This window comes from Talpa europaea (genome assembly GCF_964194135.1).
Source record: "Talpa europaea genome assembly, chromosome: 1".
In the NCBI taxonomy this organism is placed as follows: domain Eukaryota; kingdom Metazoa; phylum Chordata; class Mammalia; order Eulipotyphla; family Talpidae; genus Talpa; species Talpa europaea.
In genome coordinates, this window is record NC_140073.1 from 41,480,228 (window position 1) to 41,486,236 (window position 6,009).

Here is a 6,009-nt window from a genome sequence, read left to right on the forward strand (position 1 = left end):
ATACAAGCACTGGGTACAGTCAGAAGTTCGGGTAAGAGAATTCACCAGAGCCAGAGCAAGGAGCAGAGCAGGCAGAAGGACCGAAGTACACTGCTGAGGGGAGTAGCGGGCGGCAGGAGGGGTCTGCGTGCCATGCAGGACCCTCCTCCTGTGGCTGGGGAGCAGCCGGGGATCGAACCGGCGCCTCAGAGGCGGCGGGCAGCTTCGCAACCCAGCGCTCAACCGCTGCACCACCGGGGAGGCCCAAATCACTAGCGTATTTCTAAGTTCAACCTATTGGGGATGTATTTGTCTTTAAATATAATAGTTTCAATTGATGAATTTTGTCTACTCAAATTTTATTTAGAATTTTTACATTTCTGAGTATAATGTAATAATGGTCTGTATATGATTGAGAAGAATATATTGATATAAACTCTACAGATTGGAATAGAAATCTTTTCTTATTTTGTGAAGTTCAATCTCCCCTGTCCCATTTTTATTTGATAGAATTGTCAATCATTGAAGACTATTTTTAAATTTTCCTATTTATTGTGGATTTGTTAATTGTTCTTTATCTGTCCATTTTTGCTTCACATAATTTAAGATTATACTGATAGATGTATAAAAATTGAAAGCTGCTATTTCTGGTGGGTCTCTTTATAGTAAAATCCTCATTAGTCAACATTTTTTTGTCTGATATTTAAATAGCTCAATATTTTTCAGGTATCTGTCAACTTATTGTGTACTATTAACTATACCCTTCCTACCTCTTTTCCCTATTTTTCTTGCCTCTTCTTGTATCAAATGAGTTGTCTTTGTTTTTCCTTGAATTATATAGAAGAAGTTATGCCATCTATTTCGATGAGTGACTACCTTTGTTTTTTATTAAAGGCTAACTTATAAAATCTAAGTTTATGAGTTTACTTATAAAACCTTAAATTTATTTTCTTGACCAATGTTTACATAATCAAACATCATGTAACCACAACCTATATCAAAGTCTATAACATTTCCAACACCCCCAAACTTTCCCTTTTGCCCCTTTCACTTCCTCCCAGAGTGAACCATTTTTCCTACTTAGCAATCATAAAGTTTTGGTTTTTCAACTTCATATGAATGGAATCATTTCTTAAAATTTACTTTAAAGGTTATCACTAAATCACCCTTGTGTTTTAAGATTTTTTCCTCGAGATAATAAGCCATGATTCCAATGAAATTTGTATTTTTGGGTTTTGTTTTGTGTGTTTTTTTTTTAACTTTAAGTTTTTTTTTTTTTAACTTTAAGTTTTTTTTTTTTAACTTTAACTTCAAAGAAAAGAGGATAAGTTGCAAGGACTGAGAAAAGATGACCGAGTTGATGTAGAGAGTAGCAAAACAGCGACATGTCTTGCACAATCACTGAAATTGTGTCAGTAAGAGGTGATCTGGGATAGCTGCAAATAGAGCTAACTAAAATAAATAATACAAGAAAATGCCAAAGAACTTCTAAACATAGCCTATCTCTTAAAAGGAAACATTAAAACTTATAGTGACTGAAAATTTGTACAAATTATCATCAAGCAAAAATACTTCTTATGGTAGCCTATTTTCAATTCTAAAATTTAGCCCTCTGAAATTATTTTTTCATTTTATTTTATAAATCAGTCATATAAAATAAATTTCTCTGTCTCTAGCTTATTTCACTCAGTATGGTGTCTTTGAGAGTCATCCATGAGTATAGCTGTATTCTGTTCTTTTTTATTTGACTTGGGCTTCAAAAGGAAGAATAGAGAGAGAACAAAAGAGAGAAATAGGCAAATAAAAAATAGGAACAGAAAAATGACCTCAGGGGCATGAGGCTATTGGAAAAAATACAGACAAGAAGTGGAAAATTTCTGAAAATGTTTTGGGAACGCGGGCTGGAACAACATACAATAGGCAGCATTGTGCTTTCTTAAAGACTCAGCACAGGGGCTGGGATCACCTTCAGGGACTCACCTTGTGCCGGTGGAAGCCAGACTAAATTTCAGTCAAGTCTCTTTGCACAGGGTTCAGATGGGTCCGATTCACAGTTCAGAGAGTAACTGATTTATGGTTATTATCTTTGATTTTGAATGCTGTTTAATACAAACCCACAGCTCACTACTGAACAGTCACAGATGGATATACATGATCCAGACATTCAACTGATTATTCTCAAGAAACAGCTAGCCCGGTGCATACTATCAAGTCTGTTTATTCTAAAAAGGGGTACAATCTAGCTAAATCACAGTGGAATACCCCACATGGAGCAGCTGAGGTGCTGTGTATGTTTGCAAGTCACATGGGAGTGGCTTTATAATAATCAAGATAGTCACCTGCCAAATATATGCCAGTTCCCCAAGTCACTATCAGTGCTATGAAGGGGTACCTTTTGTGTGAGTACCCATGCTACAAAATCAAACAACCTGAAAAGCCTTAAAGAATTTGTTGTATCAGCTCCCTATCACTGATCATACAGGTCTAATTAAAAATTAAATTAAGTAACAATAAAATGGGGAATGTCAAAGGGAAGAATCAAGAGACATCTCCCAGCAAGACAGAAAGCATCAGATGGTTATTAAGAAATGAATAAAATTGACATTATGGATTTATAACAAAGGTCTTGATACAACAATAGAACTTTCTGCTAGTCCTTTAATGTTAAAAGCCTTGAAAAGTCTTCTCTATTTCCCCATTTTTGGAGGAATTATAAAAACCTGAGGATAATAGTGTTCCATTTCAAGCCCAGGACACAGTGTCTTGCATATTGTGGGCTGTCATGAATGAGTGAAAACAAAGTTATCCTTCCCTCCAGGGAATATCTGTATTACTTTTCCAACTTTCTAGCAACTCAGTGAAATAAGTCATATTACAGGAAAACTGCTGACTCCCAGAGCTTGGTAATGCACTATCTTCAGGGGCTTTTGGAATAATCCCAGCCTCAGCATCCAAACACAGTTCCTAGATGCTATTCCTAGGTGAGTGTCCTGTGTTTCTAGTTGGCTGTTTTGAAGTACCTTAATTCTGGTGATTCTGTACGACAGTACAGTATAAAGGGACAAAATAAGCCCAGCATCCCAGGAAGCCAAAGCAGTGATCAGGGCTCAGCTTTTGCCAGCCTCACTATAGGCTAGGTCTGGGCACCAGCAACCCTGCCTGTCATTGTGGGGCAGCCACATCACATGCCCCTAGTTCAGCTAGTGCCAGTCAATCCAGCTCATTCTCTCCCTGATCATCTGTGTCCCTGAACCAATCAAGCACCCTCAGATTTTGGCATGGAGTGTTGGTCTGAGAGTGTACATGCCAGGGAAACAGGCTGCTTCAAACCTGTTATTCAGGAACAGAGGGTCAGGACCCTGGACAGCATTTAGAAGCCTCAATCACTTTGATCTTTTCCAGTTTCTAGATCTTTGCTGACTCTGGCAATTTTGCTACTCATGATAAGCCTAAGTCACAATCTGAAACTACTTGTCACAATTTATGAAACTACATATCTATATATTGACAGAAATCCATTTCCCCCAAAGTGGACACTTGTTATCATTCACTGAAATAATATATGTGCATTAAAGAGAACATTATAAAGAAGTCTTTTGGTATGCTATTGTTAGGATAAATGAGGGGCTGACTATGGTCAGATTCAGACAAAGTACAATGGTGGTTGCCAGAATACGGAGGGAACGGGAGTTGTTTAATGAGTATAGTTTCAATTTTGCAAAATGAAAACACTTCTGAAGATTGATTTCACAACAATGTGAATGTATACTATACTGTAAATAGAAATTTTTGTTTTCATTTGCATTACATATTATATCCTCACAATAATACAACACTACTTCTCACACTTCTGGTCACCAAATGTGTGTAAACAGTTTTCCATACATAAGCAATTTTGCAACATCAGCTGAGTGTCCTATAATTTGACTCAATTCTGACATTACACTTGGAGATAGCATCACTCGCCCCAGCCCCCAGCCCTGCCCCAAACACACATACTTCAGATGTGAATCACAATCCAAGGCCATTACCTGTGATTCTGACTCCACTTGAATATAGTTGTTTTTTAAAAACTACTTTGAAAGTGGTGTGAACGATAAGGAATAGAGAAAAATAAGGAGACCAGACAGGAAATGTTCACCTAAAATAAGTTGTATTAAGACTAGAAATTAGACTTTGCAATCTAATTTAGTCTTAATTTTCTTTTATTCTAAAAAGACATTGACAATAGAAGGTATGATGTGTTTTCTTCACATGCCACCAATTAACTGAAATCTCAAACACTGACTGGGTATCCCACAAATTTACTCAATTTACTATCTACCTAGAGATAGCATCAGATCCCAGAGGTTAAGGACCCAGTAGCACAAGACTGCACCCATTCAAATGCCAATTACAAGACCAGGTTACTAATCTGAGCTTCTGACTGACCAGCTATTTATAAATCAAAGTTCCTAAAATCCCGATTGGGGTCCATTAATTGGCTATAGTACTCACAGAACTCAGGAAACCAATTTATTAGGTTACCAGCTTATTACAAATTATGTTAAAAAGCACAAATGAACAGCCAGATGAAGAAATACACAGGGCAAAGTGCCTGAACAGCAGTATCTCTGTCCTGGCCCTGCAGCTGGATACCTTCTGACTCATGGTCCTGGAAGCTCTTAAATCCCTCCTTTTAGGTTTTTATGGCAGTTCATCACATAGTCACATAGTCATAGCTGATTAAATCTTTAGCCATCTGTGATTGATTCAATATACAGTCTTCTTGGGTCTCCGCTGGTGGTGCAGTGGTTGAGCGCTGGGCTGTGAAGCTGCCGGCAGCTTCTGCAGCGCCGGTTCAATCTCCGGCCACCAGCGAGGGTCCCACATGGCTCGACAGACCTCTCCTGCTACCCGCTGCTCCCCTCAGCAGTGTATTTCGCCACTCTGCCTGTTCTGTTCCCCGCTCTGGCTCTGGTGAATTCTCTCACCCTCCTGTGCTTCTGACTGTACCCAGTGCTTGTATAAATAAATAAATCTTATATATATATACACACACACACACACACACACACACACACACACACACACACACACACACACACACACAGTCTTCTCTCCCAGGTCAGGGGATGTGACTGAAAGTTCCAACCCCCAATTTAGGGTTGGTTCCCTGGCTACCAGACTTCCCCCACCCCCAATCATTAGGGGATTTCCAAATGTTACCTCATTAACAAAGTCAGTTGTGGTTGAAAGGGACTTGTTATGAGTAACAAAATGCCTATTTTCACCTTTATGGTTCTGAAGTAATTTCATAAACTGAGGGCCAAAAAAAAAAAAAAAAGAAAGAAAGAAAAAGAAATACAACAAAAGATGCTCCAACTGTTTTTATTACTTAGGAGATCCCAAGAGTTTTGGAAGTTGTGAGTCAGGAATCTTGGAGAAAAATCAAAATATAGCAATACATAACCAGAAGTCCTTCACAGATAATTTTATCATGCCATATTTCTGCCAAATGGAAGAACACCACTTTAGCTCTAACCCCCAAAACTGCATTTCTATATATCTTCACAATAGGCTAGAGAAAATATTCATTGCACAAGTGGACTCCACTTTCTAGCAAGACTTGTGATTCTCAAATATTAATGTATATAAGAATTGCCTGGAAATTGCTAAAAAGGCCAGTTCCTAGGATCCTCATCCAGATGACCTAATTCAGCAGATCTGGCATGGGAATCAGGATTCTGCATTTCAAGAAACACCCAAGTGATTTTTGACATTATCCGTCCCAAGACCACACACGGAGAAGCAATTGCTAGATTGTGCCAGGAATGGGGAGGCTGTGATCTGTCATGGCAGTGGGAATGGAGAGAAAGGAACACATGGTGCCTTAACAGTGTCCCCTGGCCCCGCCTCCAGTCTCACTTCTAAGCATCTCACATCTGAATTCTTAGGTTCTGAATTCAGTTAAAAACATCATGTTATGCTTGTTAGAGATTTATATTCTACATTTTATTTTAGCCTCTCAACTTACATCTAACACATCAA